Source organism: Dendrobates tinctorius, unplaced genomic scaffold (assembly GCF_039654945.1).
Source record: "Dendrobates tinctorius isolate UK_male_01 unplaced genomic scaffold, ASM3965494v1 ptg000162l, whole genome shotgun sequence".
Taxonomy (NCBI): domain Eukaryota; kingdom Metazoa; phylum Chordata; class Amphibia; order Anura; family Dendrobatidae; genus Dendrobates; species Dendrobates tinctorius.
Genome location: NW_027361829.1, coordinates 29,896,838 through 29,914,160, shown reverse-complemented (window position 1 = coordinate 29,914,160; position 17,323 = coordinate 29,896,838).

Genomic DNA, 17,323 nt, shown 5'->3' with positions numbered 1-17,323 from the left:
GTTTTTACTTCACAACCAAAAGTTTTTCTCAGAAAAACCCAGGCAGACTACGCTAATGAAACATGACATCGTAACGGAACCTGGTGTCACTGTTCACGTGAAACCCTACAGAATTCCGGAAGCGCGCCGTGAAGCCGTTTCCCGAGAAGTGAAGGCAATGTTAGAGTTAGGTGTCATTGAGGAATCGCACAGTGCTTGGTCCAGCCCGATTGTGTTAATTCCTAAACCGGACGGCACAATCCGGTTCTGCAATGACTTCAGGAAACTGAATGCGGTCTCAAAATTTGATGCCTACCCTATGCCCCGGGTCGACGAGTTAATAGATCGGTTAGGTAAAGCCCGATATATTACGACCCTAGACCTAACAAAGGGGTATTGGCAGATCCCTCTGGCGGAGGCTGCCAGAGAAAAGACGGCATTTGCTACGCCGGAAGGTCTATTTCAGTATGTGTATATGCCGTTTGGACTGCACGGAGCACCGGCGACCTTCCAGAGACTGATGGATCGAGTCCTGAGGCCACATAGGCAGTACGCTTCGGCCTATTTGGACGACATTGTCATTTACAGCTTGGACTGGGAGACTCATCTCCAGAAAGTACAAGCTGTGATTGACGACCTGTGGGAGGCAGGTCTAACCACGAACCCCAAGAAATGTCACGTCGGGCTAGAAGAAGCCCGGTATTTGGGGTATGTAATTGGGAGGGGTGTTGTTAAACCCCAGGTTGATAAGATTCAGGCGGTTCAGGACTGGCCACAACCTGTCAACAAAAAGCAGGTGCAAGCCTTCCTGGGGATCGCCGGCTATTATCGCCGGTTCATACCCAATTTTGCAGCCATCGCTACCCTCCTGACGGATCTTACAAAAGGGAAAGATTCCGTCATGATTAAATGGAGTTTAGCGGCTGAAGAAGCCTTCCATGGCCTAAAACGGGCACTTTGCTCTCAGCCCGTACTGGTGACTCCAGACTTCCGCAGCGAGTTTGTGGTACAAACGGATGCCTCTGATACCGGTATCGGGGCCGTACTCTCACAAGTGAGGGACGGAGTGGAACACCCAGTCCTCTATCTCAGCAGGAAGCTGAATAAACACGAGCAAAGGTATGCAGTCGTGGAAAAAGAGTGCCTAGCCATTAAGTGGGCTCTAGAGGCCCTCAAATATTACCTGGTGGGCCGAAAGTTCAGGCTGATCACTGACCATGCCCCTCTCAAGTGGATGCACTTGAACAAGGAGCGGAATAGCCGGGTGACCCGGTGGTTCCTTGCCCTGCAGGCCTACACTTTTACGGTGGAGCACCGCCCAGGGGTACAGATAGGGAATGCAGATGCCCTGTCCCGAGTGCACTGTTTGGCGGGTGTCATTGCTCGACCGGAGTGGTCTGAGCAGAGGGGGGGGATATGTGAGAATCATGTGGGAATAGTGGATGAGGGCAGGTATATCTCGCCCATATTCCTTTCCTATGTGGCCTAGTCTGGTCAGTATCGCACCTGCTTACTAATGGATAATGGGAGGTGGATATAAAAGGATGCCAGGTGGTTGTGTGAGTGTCTCAGCCTGGGAACACAGAGAGCTTGTCTGTGTGAGAGACACACACGTGAGTGAAAGCAGTGCCCACTGCAACTGTGGTTTGGCTGGACGGGAGAAGCCCACCAGTTGGTAGTTAGGTTGTCCATTGTTTAGTTAGTGCCGGACAGGCAAGGATTTGTTTTATGTTTTATTTCCTTTTGCGTTGCTTTCACTATTAATAAACCTGACCCAGGGTCAGTTACACCCGAATCCCAGCTCTGCACCTGAGTTTCATGCGGAACGCACGTGACCTTTGACCCCAACAAAGCCGATCCCGGAGTGTTTTATCACAGGGTGTTGAAATAGGTTTGTTTTGAGAGGTGAAGGGCAGTGTTGTATGTTCGAAGCATAAACTTATAATGGATGAAATCTTCGGGTAGGTTGGATTTTCTCCACAGACGTTCGGTGCACCTAGAGCACCGCTGCAGGAAACGTGTTTGCAGGGTGTGCCAGGGTTGTCGCCGTCTGTGTTGTGGTGTTCTATTTATAGGGGGTACAAATTCATCCAGGGCACTTTGAAGTGTTTCATTGTAATGCTTCAGTGCAGAATCATGACATGAGAGGGAGGAGATAGGGGCCAATGAAGACTGCAAGTTCTTCATAAGTTTCTGGGTGTTAATGGCCTGTATTGTTTCTATAAATATGGACAATGGGGGTGACCTGAGCAGCCTGGCAGTTCTTGATAGAGAATGAAAGAAGGTTGTGGTCAGAGAGCGGGAGAGGGGAGTTTGCAGAATCATCCACTGCACAAAGCCAAGAGAAGACCAAGTTGAGGGAGTTTCCGTCTTCATGCGTTGGAGAATTAGTAAGCTGCAAAAGGCCAAACGAGGAGGTTAGAGATAAAAGGTGAGTAGCAGATGGGGAGAGGGGAAGAGCAATGGGGATGTTGAAATCGCCCATGATGAGGGTAGGAATGTCACAGGAGAGAAAATGTGGAAGCCAAGAGGCAAAATGATCAAGAAACTGATGGGAGGGCCCGGGAGGATGATATACCACCGCCACTCGCATGGAGAAGGGGGTGTAGAGTCTGACAGCATGGACCTCAAAAGAAGGGAAGACAAGTGAGGGTACTTGAGGGATAACCTGAAAGGTACATTTTGGTGATAGGAGCAGACCAACGCCCCCACCTGCTCTATTGTCTAATCTTGGGGTATGAGAGAAGTGTAGTCCCCCATATGAAAGAGCAGCAGTAGCGGAACTGTCTGACTGCTTGATCCAGGTTTCAGTAAGAGCCAGAAGGTTAAGAGAATTAGAAAGGAAAAAGTCATGAATGAAAGAGAGTTTGTTACACACTGAGCGAGAATTCCAAAGGGCACAATTAAGAGAGACAGATGGCATGCAGGGAATAGTCATAAGATTAGAGGGTTTCTGAGTTGGGGGGTTTGACTTTCCATAACTTGGGGGACGGTTATGAATGGGTCACCGAGGAGAAAAAAGCAAAACAAGCTAAGCCACAGAAAACCAGAGTGGTTGGTAACTATGCAGATTGCAGATCCCTGATCTTACTACACAACTATCAGTAGCCATGGAGTATGCCTACAATGAACCTGGACGCCTCGTCACGGCCGGAGGACTACATAAGCCTAAAGCAAGAGAAGGAAAAACTAACTGCCCCAGAGAAGACCCCAAAGGAATAGATAGCCCCCACACATGTATTGATGGTGAAACAAGATGAAGGCACAAATACAGGCAGGAAAATAGGCTGAGCAAATGATGGGGCCCAAACTAACTAGACAGGAAAGGAAAGGGAAGACACTGTCTGCAACCTGCAAAAAACCCTATAAAAATAATGTCCAACACTTCTGATAGCAAAATTAACCCTGAAGTCACTAGACTTCTCCCACTATATCAGCACTCTGAAATATTCTGAGACAGAGCAAAAAGAGACCGAACTAGTAAGGGACAAAAAGCCAATTGGCAAAATACTGATAAATAAGAGTGGAAATTCAGCTCAGCCCCCAGCCGGTGCTGGCAGACCAAACAAAAGTCTGAATAGACCAAAAAAATCAAGTGTGAACATTAGTAGAAAAACTTAGCTTTAGTTACCTTGAACAGAGCTGAAAACCAAGAGCTGACAAGCCAGAATGAATCACCAGCAACTGAATAGGGCGTCGGCTGTCTTAAATCCAATCTGAGAATCCTGAGATCCAATCGTCATCCTCATTCTCAAGTGGCAGAGCTCCACCGATCAAACCAGCCGCACCACCTTCCGTCAACACCAGAGGGAGTCCAGAAGGGGAACTCACAACTGGTGAACAAGAGAATGAACTCACAACAGGGGACCAGGGTTGGGAGCAATGTCTCCTGTGACTAGAAGAAGGAGGATAGAAAGGGTGAGCAGATGATTAAGTGATTTGTGAGAGCGTCTCTAATGTTGAATGGTGGGACTGAATGGATCAGTGCTGTTTAGCAATGTGAAAAGAGCGTGAGTGCTATGCATAGGAGAGGAAAGGAGTGAGGGGCCAATATGGACGGAGTGTAGAGAGTTAATGCCAGGGCGGGGGATGTGTGTAAATGCAGCGGCAAGGATATAAATTATACAAATGCATATGGTAAATATTTGCAGTAGCCCAAATGTACAGGGAATAGATTTATTTATTTGTCTTACCTGTCTAATGGCCATGTTATTACTGCCAGCGTACTTTGACACATGTACATAAATGCCCCCCTGCATAAATGCATCCCCAGGCTAGCTCTGAATTTATAGAAGGCCAGCTCTAAGATCTTCCTTTTTTCTTTCCTCTCCTTACTCGTTAGCAATCAAAGTAAGTTAGGACAGCAGGACACAATAAATGTATTTAGCAGATAAACAAGTGTCCAGGCCTACATGGATCATAAACCACTTTGAAAAGTTACTTGACCTCAATAGCATAAGCGGACAAGCAGGGTGAGTTGAAATAACTATATACCATTATATATGCTGCAAAGATGAATGATAGAGGTTGGACACATGCAGGATTCAGTCAGGTTGCTGGAAATAGTTAAATACCATTATATATGCTGCAAAGATGAATGATAGAGGTTGGACACATGCAGGATTCCGTGAAGTTGCTGGAAATTGTTAAATACCATTATATATGCTGCAAAGATGAATGATAGAGGTTGGACACATGCAGGATTCAGTGAAGTTGCTGGAAAAAGTTAAATACCTGTATGAAGAGAATAGAGATGCGTGTTAGATACAGCCATGTTATAACTGCCAGCGTACTTTGATACATGTACTTCGATTACATGTACAGTACATAAATGCCCCCCTGCGGTTAAATAATTACATAGTTACATAATATACTATGCTGCATGCTATGCTACATGCACCTACAATCTGAGTTATGTGGAACTCACGTCTCGTGAGTTCTGTATCCAAGCCAGGGAGCGTATTAGGGACATTAAAGCAGTAAGGGACATTGAAGATATTTCAATTCTCAAGACATTTTCATACATTTCAAGCTGTTCCATTACTGCAAACCTGATAACCTCAAAATATGGGGTGTTGACAAGGTACACTGTTGCATCAGGGGAGGGGATCACAAACACCTTCTGGCACAGATTGTTTCCCTGGGGATTATGGCCCCATTCATCTAAGTGAAAAGCTCAGTTTCACCTTTTTTGTAAATAGTCCTCTTTTTGTTGTTCTCTGAGTGTTTTTTATTATTCCTCTAATATAGTAGTGGTTCATTGACCAGTGACTGGGACACTGCTTTGTCCTCCCCACCTATTTGTTGGACTTCCAAACCATAATTTCACAACAGGTCTATCCATTAGTCTCTCGGGAAAAAAAACGTTTACAACCAGCAAAATAGCGGTCGTGCCTGCGCAGTAACATCTGTCTCTTGCAGATAGATGCTACTGTGCAAGTTCTGCGGCTGGCACCATTTTGCTGCAGTCACATCTTTTTTCCTCCAGCAAAATGCTGGCGGTGCTTGCACAGTAGCATGTACCATCAAGCGATAGATGCTACGGCGCATGTGCTGGCACCAATTTGCTGGAGATAAAAAAAATTGTATCAAAATGGCATCAGCAGAGGCGCTTGCACAGTAGCATCTGTCAGTAAGATCCAAATGGGTTCGGCCATTGGGGTGTATAATTGCTGCATTTTTCTGCTGCATTTAGCAAAGCAAAGGGAATATGATTTAATAAAACTCCTGCACACTGTTGGTCTAAAGACACTGCTGAACTGTGTAGTTTTGGTGCTTTTTTATCTTTGTAGGTTTCTAAGGGGAGCTGGAAAATATCATGTAACAAAGTTTGTTATTATTGTTGCTTTTCTATGCAAAAACACATTAAACACAACTGTGTAAAAAAATAACACATCAAATAAGTGGGAAAAAGCATAAACACATACATTAAGCAGAGATGTTTTGTATTGCATATATTGGTGCAGAAGACATCCAGAAAAAAATTGTGTGAACAATGCCTAAGGTCTCATGCAGGTGAGCGTATAAATAGGACGTGTGCTGTCTGATTTTTGACTGAATAGCACATGGACAACACACTGATCAATGTTATTCAATAGTGATGTTCAGATAACCGAGTTTCTACTTGATCAGAGTATCTGAGAAAAAGATTGCAGCATGCACTACTTTTATTCGAGTCTCGGATGAGATTGAAACATTCAAGTCTTAGGGTGCCAGAAAAAAATTGGATCCCACACGGATGATCAGTGTGGCATGTGAATTTTATGGATAGATTTCTATTATAAAATAGGAAGCTGTATGTGACCATGTACTGTACATGTTTTAATGTAGATGTATGAAAATGGATCGCACATGAATAGCACATGGATGTCATGCGGATGTAAAACATGGACACGTGTATGAAATGTGGATGCAAATTAGAAAAGCATTAAAACATCCCGAAATCTCAGACGAGTTTTCATATGCTAGACTGCATTCTGCCTTATAAACTCAAAAAGGCAAGACTTGATATTGTAAAGTTGACGTAAATATGAGAAAGTTTTGTCTGAATGAATGAACAACAAAAAACAAACAAGTCCTTGGGTTCCAACAGTCTTAGAAAGAACAGGTCAGCTCGGAGTTGGGTCTATGCCATGCGTTCCTTGGTGGTCTGCTGAATATCCCTCACTGCTACCATATCCATTTTGACATCTCCTGCTCCCAGGGTAGAAGGAAATTGAAAATGGGCATAGCTTAAGTGTGGCAAAGGGTTTGTTCGGAATTTACTGTCTTATTTCAGTTCTGTAAAAGTTAGAAGGTATAGGAGTAGGGAATTTAAACATGATTAGAAAAATATTCAGAATTGAGAGCCCTCAGCAGTGGATACCTTTTAATGGCTAACTGAAAAGATGGTAACACATTGCAAGCTTTCGAGACTACTCAGCTCTCTTCATCAGGCATTGACTAATGCAAAATCTGAAGAATCACATATTTATGCACAACACAGCACAGAAATAATGCCATGGGCGGACATACCACATATGCAGTCTGTGGGGCCCAGGCCTGAAGTTAATGGGGGGTCTCTGCATGGCGGCTAATAATGAGGGCAATCTGGCCTCTGTATCCGGCCCTGAGGCAGGCAGGAAGCGATCCCTGAAGCTCCGCTGCCTTCAACAGAAAATAGCAGCGGAGCTGCAGCGATCCATTCTGCCCGGCGCCCGCGCTTCATCCTCTCACATAGACAGCAGTGCCGCTGGATGATGTCAACATTCAGCAGCCGGCTGTGGCAGAGAGAGAGTGCGGGCACCGGTGATGCTGCTGGAGTGTCTGCGGTGCGGACAGGTGACAGGTGCTGCCTGTATGTGTTTGTGTGTGTGTAGGTGTAGAGATGAGTGGTGGTGTGTGTGAGTGTGCGTTTGTAGGGAAGGTGACCTGACGGATGGACTGACTGGTCAGGTTTCAAAAGGGTTTGCACTTGTCAGGCAGGATGTCAGTTATGACAAAAGGGAAAACAGTTAGGAAAGTGATGAGGGTGATGAGGAGAAGGCCATGATGGGGGTGATGGGGAGAAGGCCATGATGGGGGTGATGGAGAGGGCAATGATGGGGGTGATGGAGAGGGCAATGATGGGCGTGATAGAGAGGGAAATGATGAAGGTGATGGGGAGAAGGCAATGATGGGGTTGATGGGGAGAAGGCAATGAGGGGGATGATGGGGAGAAGGCAATGATGGGGTGGTGGAGGAGAAGGCAATGATGGAAGTGGTGGTAAGGGCAATGATTGAGGTGGTGGAAAGGGCAATGCTGGGGTGGTGGGGGAAAAAGCAATGATGATGGATGTGGTGGGGAGAATGCAATGATGGTGTGGTGGAAAGGGAAATAATGGGGGTGGTGGGGAGGAGGAAATGATGGAGGTGGTGGAATGGGCAATGATGGGAGTGGTGGGGGGAGAGACAATGATGGGGGTGGTGGGGGAGGAGGAAATGATGAAGGTGGTTGAATGGGCAATGATGGGGTGGCAGGGGAGAAAGCAATGAAAGTGGTGGAGGAGAACACAATGATGAGGTGGTGAAAAGGGCAATGATGGGGTGGGAAAATGACAATAATGGGATGCAGGAGGGAGGACAATGAGGGGTGTGGGGGATTGGGATGGGAGGAAGGGGGACTTATAATGGACTTAGGAACAGGGGGGGAGGTGGGGAAAGACATTATTATTGCTTATTATGTCTAACACAGTCCCTCAGTATATAGTGTACTCACTTATTATGAATAACACAGTTCCTTAGTATACAGTGTGCTTACTAATTCTGTATAACACCATCCTTAGTTACATAGTTTCCTCTTTTGTCTAACACCTTCCCTTATTATGTACCATCCTCTCTAGTTGTATATGGTGATGTCCCTTATAATATAGCTTCCTCTGCTGTTATGTAAAGTGCTGTCTCTTACATGGTGTATTCTTTTTAATTTTGTTACACACAGTGCCCTCTTTTATTACATAGTCCCCTCTCTTTTTAGATATAAAATGACTGCTTATGGAGGAGCCGGTGATCAGACGACCAGTCAATCAGCTCCTCCAGCAGATAAGAAGCGTTCCCATGCTCCATCAGCCATCATTATATTATATATCTAACAAGACAGGACATTATGTAATAAAAAACAGGGCTCTCTATAATCCAATGTGTAAGGGACGGTACTGTACATAACAAGAGAGGGCACTGTATAATAGGGGACGGCAATGTACATAATAAAGGAGACTATGTAATATATATATATACACATGTATGTGTGTGTGGCTATTATAATGTTCCACAATGTGAGTGGACGGAGATTACTCACTTGGCAGGTCTTTGAGGTAAACACACTGGCACGCTCAGGGTTTAAAATGAAGCCATTCAGTTTATTACTAAGACAGTCCCAGCAGCCATTTGCACTGTCTGTTAAACATTCAGCTTTAGCACATGAATACAGATACAGTCTCTCACTGAAAATACTTCTCACTGACCCCGGTCAGTGTAACATGGACACCTGTCCGGTAGAGTTGAGCGAAACGGGTCGAAAATTTTCAAAAGTCGCTGACTTTTGGCAAAGTCGGGTTTCATGAAACGAAACCCGACCCTAGGATGAGGTCGGCCACGAGGTCGGCGACTTAAGCGCCAAAGTCGCGTTTCAAAAGTTTGTTTTGCGCTCTTTTTCAGCCAATCAGGATCCACGGACACTGTGGGCAACGTGATGACATAGGCAGGGGTCACCACCATCTTTCAGAAGGGCATGCAAGTGATTGGCTTGCTTTGGTGGGCGTCACAGGGGGTATAAAAGGGCGTGCACGCCGACCGCCATGTTACTCATGCTGATCTCAGAATAGGGAGAGCTGCTGCTGCTGATGATTTTGTAGGGAGAGCGTTAGGCAGGGAAGAAGACACCAAAAACTGCTTCTGCTGCTAGCGATTTTGCCTGTACAACACACCAGTCACTGTGTGTGCAGTGCAAGTGGAGGCTATATTGTCCTGGATCAGCGGTGTTGGTTGTTAGGCTGCCTTCTAAGGCTTCCTGACGGCTGCATTGCTGTTTACCCACTGCTCTGCAAACTGCTTTTTTAAAAGCAATCCCAATTTTTTTTTTTTTTGTCCTGGTGAGTTACTGAGTGTGCATTTTTTCACACCATACAGCGGTGCACACTCCTCACACAGTACCGTGTAACGGCTGTTATCACAGCCACAGTGAAGCTATCTGTGTGTCACTCTGTAAGGATAAGTCAAGAACATGTTCCGTTCTTACAGACCTGCACCTTCTAGTTTTTTCTATCTTTCAAACAGTTAAATATATTTGCTGTTTGATCACATTCAAAACTATAGAGAGACAGCGTGTGTCAGTCCATATACTTAAAAAACACGAAGCTTGACAATTTTACTTACACCAGACAGCCGTGTACGTGCACGCTCTTCTCTCAGTACCGTGTAACGGCTGTTATCACGGCCACAGTGAAGCTATCTGTCGCTCTGTAAGGATAAGTCGAGGACTTGTTCCGTTCTTACAGACCTACACTCTAGGGAGATTCCTATTCTGCCCAATTCTATATACACCTTGTAGTTTGTCATAAACTAGCCAATTTCTGCCTGTGACATAGCGCTGTGATATTCACTGGGCCTCACACAATCCAAAAGTGTCCAGTGTCCACAAGTGTGTGCTGAAATTCAAAATCTCCGTTATCTTCTAGTGACATTTTTCACACCTGCGACATTAAGCCTGTGACATAGCGCTGTGATATTCAGTGGGCCTCACACAATCCAAAAGTGTCCAGTGTCCACAAGTGTGCAGAAATTCAAAATCTCCGTTATCCTCTAGTGACATTTTTCACACCTGCGGCATCGAGCCTGTGACATAGCGCTGTGATATTCAGTGGGTCTCACACAATCCAAAAGTGTCCAGTGCCACACGTGTGTGCAGAAATTCAAAATCTCCATTATCCTCTAGTGACATTTTTCACACCTGCGACATCGAGCCTGTGACATAGCGCTGTGATATTCAGTGGGCCTCACACAATCCAAAAGTGTCCAGTGTCCACAAGTGTGTGCAGAAATTCAAAATCTCCGTTATCTTCTAGTGACATTTTTCACACCTGCGACATCGAGCCTGTGACATAGCGCTGTGATATTCAGTGGGCCTCACACAATCCAAAAGTGTCCAGTGTCCACAAGTGTGTGCAGAAATTCAAAATCTCCCCTGTCCTATAGACACCTTGTACCTTGTTTTACATTACTATATAATTTGTTGGATTTTGTCTACATTTCTACCAAAATTGAGGAAGGCTGGTGGAAGAGGCCGTGGAATTGGGCGGGGGTTGGCAGCTGGTAATGATGGTGTTGGTGGTGGATCTGATGGTAGTGGCAAAAGCAAAATAGGACCGAATGCAGGAGGTGTTGAGCCTGCGTCATCGTCTGGCTCCACAAGGCCTCGAAGGCTTAGTTTTCTAAGAGTTCGCAAACCGCTTTTAAAGCCAGAGCTTCAGGAAAAAGTTTTGTCTTACATTGCTGACTCAGCCTCCAGCTCTATCGCTTCATCTTCTGAAGTTGTAAAAAATAAAAGCACTGAGTCGACATTGGAGGCTCATGTTCATGAACCACACCTTTCCTTGTGTCCTTCACCCCAACCAAGATTGAAGGATGACGCAGGTCATACTACTGATTACTCCATGGAGCTGTTTTCACATACCATGCCTGGATTATCAAGTGAAATGGTGAATTACCCAGGCCAAGATGAATCTGACATGGAGTGCACTGATGCACAGCCGCTGATAGATGATTCTGTTGGTACATTCACTCAGAGCACTACATTGTCCTCGCAGTGTAATGAGCCAGATTCTGACCCTGATGAGACTCAGGTGCCCCTTCCCGCACACTATACCACCATACACGGTGACACAGAGGAAGGTGCACATGACATTGAAGAGGAGGTGATGGATGACCCAGTTGTTGACCCAGATTGGCATCCATTGGGGGAAGAGGGTGCTGCTTCCAATAGCTCAGATGAGGAGGAGGAGCATCCACAGCAGACATCGATATCGCAACAGCTGTTATCTGGCAGGCCCGGAGCACTCCAAAGACAGGTTCCAAAAATCAAAAGAGTTGCTGGACAGCTTGTCCAGAGGGTCAAAATATCACAGCGTGCTAGGCCGCAAAATGTCTGCCAAAGTAGGAAGAGTGCAGTGTGGCACTTTTTTTGAACAAAATCCTCATGATCAGTCCAAGGTTATCTGTAAGAAGTGCGCAAAGACCTTTAGCCGAGGGAAAAATCTGAAAAATTTGAATACCAGTTGCATGCTTAGACATTTAACCAGCATGCACTTGCAAGCGTGGACACAATACCAAACCTCAAGTACCACATGTGCAACTGATCACAAAGAAGGTAGTCAGCAACGCTACATTGTTTCCCCCACTGTAAGCCCACCGGTTAGCACAGCAGCAAATGTTGAGGTGTCGTTGCAAGGCCACAGCAGTCAGGGAATCCCACTGTTATATCAATGAAAGACTGAATCTAGGCCATCAGAAAGAACACCAACTCCATCACCATCATCAACCCTCTCTCAGTCCGCCCTGTCCACCGCTACTTCCACCATATGCAGCTCTCAAGTCCAGCTCACCCTCCCAGACACTATGAATAGGTCAAGAAAGTACTCAGTCTCTCATCCGCGTACACTGGGTTTGAACGCCCACATTGCCAAACTAACCTCGTTAGAGATGATGCCCTATCGGTTGGTGGAAAGCGCAGCTTTAAGCGAACTCATGGCCTATGCAGTACCACGCTATGACCTACCCAGTCGCCACTTCTTCTCTCGCAAAGCCAACCCAGCCCTCCACCATCATGTGAAAGACCGCATTGTCCATGCACTCAAGCAGTCAGTGAGTGGAAAGGTGCACCTCACAACTGATGCATGGTCCAGTCGGCATGGCCAGGGTCGTTACGTATCCATCACTGCACACTGGGTTAATGTGGTGGATGCAGGGTCCACAGGGGACAGCGGTGGTGGGACAGTGCTGCCTAGCCCACGGTATAGGAAACAGTTGGCTGTAGGCGTTCGACCCTCCTCCTCCTCCAGAAGCGAAAGCTCGTCCACAGAGCGCAGTCGTACGAGCACTCCATCTGCAGCTGCCACTGTTGCACACGAGGTGTCCCCCTATCGAGCAGCTAGTGGAAAGCGTCAGCAGGCAGTGTTGCAGATGATGTGTTTGGGCGACAGACACACCGCTGAGGTGCTGGCCGAATACTTTCAGCGACAAACTGAGTCATGGCTGGGCAGTGTACATCTTGAGGCAGGCAAGGTAGTTAGTGATAACGGCCGTAATTTTGTGGCAGCCATAGCCCTTTCAAAACTCAGCCACATACCTTGCTTGGCTCACACCTTGAACGTGGTGGTGCAGTGCTTCCTCAATAATTATCAGGAGTTAACAGCCCTGCTCCAGAAAAGTGCAAAGACTGTGCGCGCACATCCGCCGGTCGCCTGTACACTCCATTCGTATGCAGAAGCTGCAGCGATTGCTCCACCTTCCCAACCACCTCCTCATTATCGACATTGCAACAAGGTGGAACTCCACCCTGCACATGGTTGAGCGGCTGTGCGAGCAGAGGCAGGCCATAATGCATTTGTGGGAGGATACACGGCCAGGCACTTTGAGAGCAGACATGGAGTTGACAGGTGTGCAGTGGTCGAAGCTGAAAGACCTCTGTAAAGTCCTTCAGTGTTTTGAGGAATGCACATGGCTGGTAAGCGCAGACGATGCCATCCTAAGCATGAGCATCCCACTTATGCGTCTGCTCATGCAAACTTTGACGCACCTTAAGGAGCTGGCGTCTGCAGCCAATGTTGACGAGGAGGAAGAGGTGGAGGGAATCCTTGATGACATTCAGCCATTGTCTGTTCAGGGACCTCTCCTGGATGAGGTGGAGGAAGAAGAGGAGGAGGAGGATGATGATGGGGATGATTACTTAGGGGAGGAGGATGCATCTCGTGGGTCAAGTGAAATTGTTGGCGTGGAAGGTCTGGTACAGGGTTTGTGCGTGACTGGAAGGATGTGGATTTGCCAGAAAGTGCTCCTCCACCCAGCACTCGCAGTGCCTCATTGACACCGGGAACATTGGCCCACATGTCAGATTATGCCTTGCAGATCCTAAAAAGGGACCCACGCATTGCCAAAATGATGAACAATGACGACTACTGGTTGGCCAGCATCCTGGATCCACGCTATAAAGGCAAATTACAAAACATCATGCCACAGGAGAACCTTGACCTAATATTGGCTACTAAACAAGCAACTATGGTTAACCGGTTGGTTGAGGCATTCCCAGCACACAGCAGCGGTGATGGTTCTCACACGAGCCGTACGGGGCGGGGGCAGCTTGGCAGCGGTGTTCGTGGTGCACACAGCAGAAGTGACATTGGAGACAGGAGTTTCATGACAATGTTGTGGACTGATTTTTCACGGACCGCTCACACAACTGGTAATACTGCATCAATGGAAAGTGACAGGAGACAGCAGTTGTCAACTATGGTTAACAACTACTTTTCCTCCCATATCGATGTTCTCCCGCACAGGTCATTCCCCTTTGACTATTGGGCTGCTAAACTGGACACCTGGCCTGAATTGGCCCAATATGCCTTACAGGAGCTCGCTTGCCCAGCTGCAAGTGTGCTATCGGAAAGAGTCTTCAGTGCAGCTGGATCAATCCTGACAGAAAAAAGGACCCATCTGTCAACCCAAAATGTGGATGATCTAACCTTCATTAAAATGAACCATGCATGGGTTTCCAAGGATTTTGTCCCACTTTCCCTTGATGACACATAGGTTGCCAGAAAAATGGCTTGCTTTGGTCCTCCTGTTATTCTGCAAACTTGACCTATTTCGCCTTTTGCAGCAGCTGAATGACCCACATCTACATATGCCACTTTGTAAACCTCCCTAAGTGGGTGCCCCCCCCCATGGCCGGGGTCACCACCTAGCGCACAAAACAGTGCGAGTGCCGTTGCCCCGGACAGGTGGTTAGGCCGACTCTTGGGCGCGGGCACTGACATAGGGTCCCTCATAGTGCAATCAAGTGTCTCTGACAGTGGTGGTGCACACCCGCCGTCAGACACACCGCCGTACTATGAGGGGCCCAGTGCCAGTACCGACGCCCACGAGTGTGCCCCCCTTGCTTGGGCAGGGCCCCAGCATTTGCAATGTTTACCTTTCCCTGCTCCTCCGCTGTGTAGTCTGGGCTGTCAAATCCTTCACTGGGACTGCCACTACAAATTGATTAAACTGAAAGATGATGGTTATGATGTAGCTATGCCCTGTCCTGCTGGCCCGGCTCTAGCTCCAGATGATCAGTGGCTTCCATTTCTTATGGACGTCGACTCACAATTACATGCAGTGGTGGTTTATCATAAGCTTTCACAGATTTCCTACTCACAAACGTGTGACATTCCGGCGCACATTTCAAAATGTGCCTTCTCATGCCAATCAAATAGAATCACCTATGGCCTGTGGCTTCTGTCTTTTGCACTCCAAAGTTACGTGACAGATGATGATAGCCAGTGAGCACCATGTTTACATCGCTCCCTGTGATAAAAATTGGATTGAGATGAGTAACAGTGATGGAATCAACGGAAGTGCGATACAGCAAGACTTTATTCACAAAAAAATGTTTTCACTTTCTCAACACACAAATTAATTGAGGGTCAGCATCGCCTATGAGAATTGAGACGAAAGTTTTTCCCGTGAATAATAATTCCTAGATTTCTGCAATCAATAGCCTTTATGTCACTAATTGTATGCATCTCATTTCCTATTGCGGAGAGGCTGGACTGTATTACTGAGACAGAAATATATATGAAGATTTAAAAATAACACCAAAAGTATATAGTTGTGTACGCCTCAAATGCATTTCCTTTTTTCCACTTTTTAGATTGCTGTGTAATCCATACTGAGAACACGGAGATTTTACATGTTTAAACTATGCTATATATACCTGCTATCCAGTGATAAAGTACACTTTCTCAACTTTGTACAATCTGGTCAAATCCATACTGGGCCTGAGAACATCTGAGTCTGCCTCCTGATCTATAGACATATATTTTTAATGTGTAAACTAGGCTACATATATACGTGTTATCCGGTGAAACTGTACCCTTTATCAACTTTCTACAATGTTGTTGAATCCATACTGGGCCTGAGAATGGCTGCCGAGCTGTTAAGCAAGCTACAGCACCTGTGGTTTGGACACGTAATTTTTTCAGGAATGACGGTTAGGCCTAACTCTGGAATTGCGGTTGTCCTGAACTTACTGGGAAATCATCGTTCGCGGGGAATAATCTGAATCCCAGATCCCCATCACTAACGGAGTTCAGCAGGTTATCTGCACCTGTAAGCGACAAAAGTTGGTCCTTTCAGTGTAGCATGCATGCAGCCCCGGACATGTACTGGAATGCTAGACCTGTTATTTCTCGATCTCACGTGCCACAGCTTCGCGTATCCCTCTAGTAAGCTTGACGCGTACCGCGGGGCCATGCCGGAGTCTCGGTCGTTAACGGAATAAAGCTGAGAAATCACTAGCACAACTACAAATGGACATACCACACCACACACAGAATTGACAAAGCTTGCAATCTGTCCATCTTTTCTGTAGCTTGTATGGTAGTGGTTTCCCGGGTGCAGTCCAATTAAGCCACAGGCTCCACTCCTGGTGGTGCCCTTTAGGACATTCCTTTAAGGTTCAGCTTTGCAATCATACTGCCCCCGGAAACCAAAAACTTTGCCTTCAGGGACACTGTTTGGAGGTTTGTGGGAATAACGCCACCCGATCAGCAGTCGGCATATGGGTCGCCCTCCCAGGGCTGTGGGGTACTCGGTACCGGGCCAGTGTCAGTGGGATGTGTCACAGCAGCGGTGACCCGGACGGTGGCCCTGGGCGCCCATGTAAATGGCGTGGTATAATGGTAAAGAGTTTATATAGATAGTTTGACGCCACCTGTGGTGTTCGGCAACATAGATGTTAGGCCGACGCTGCATGCAGATCCTCTGGGACTGATGGTGTTGTGCAGCAAAGATGGTGAAGCTCCCCACAGGTGGAACTGGAGTCCCAGGGAAGTGTTGATGTAGTGATGGGGGAAAGGCACAGGCGGTGTAGGTGCTGGTACCCAGATGTAGCGATGCTGGAATAACTGTAGGACACCAGAGCGTGCAGTTCCAAAGCTTTACTCACAGTCTGCAGGTTACACAGATGCCTGCCTCCGTGCTGTGTCCTCCGGGTCAGGACCTCTTCCAACCTCCGGGACCAGAATGGAAAGCTCCCTTCCAACACTCCGCCAACATGTACCTTCCTGAACGTCTCCTTTCTAGCGCTTGTGGGGGAAGCACTCACAGGACCGTGGTTCACTGAAACGCCTCCTGTCTAACAGATGTTCCTCAGACTTTACTTGTATGGCAGACAGCTGTAACCTTTTCCTTCTGCCTTGCACACGTCGATGCTGGGGCCTCCGAGCCTTAGTTGGGTACAGAGCATTTTTAGCTGCTACTTCCCCCGGTTTCTGCTGCAGGAACGTCAGTGTCCCTACAAACTTGGAGACCGGAATCCGGACCATGCGCTCCAGCTAGGAGTGAGCCTTAACTCTGCTCATCCTCCAGCTCCCCTTCTCACGTCCACACACTTCCCCTTCCCTGCACAGAGTGCCCTAACTTACCTCCTCCCGACCACAGAGAGCAGCTCCTCAGCAGTCAGGTTCAGAGGTCTCCCTGCTGGCCTAGAGTGGGAAATGTGTTGTGTGTTGGTTTCACTGCTAGAGAGATCCTTCGTTGCTCCCAAGCTTAACAACACACTCCCTAGGAGGAAGGC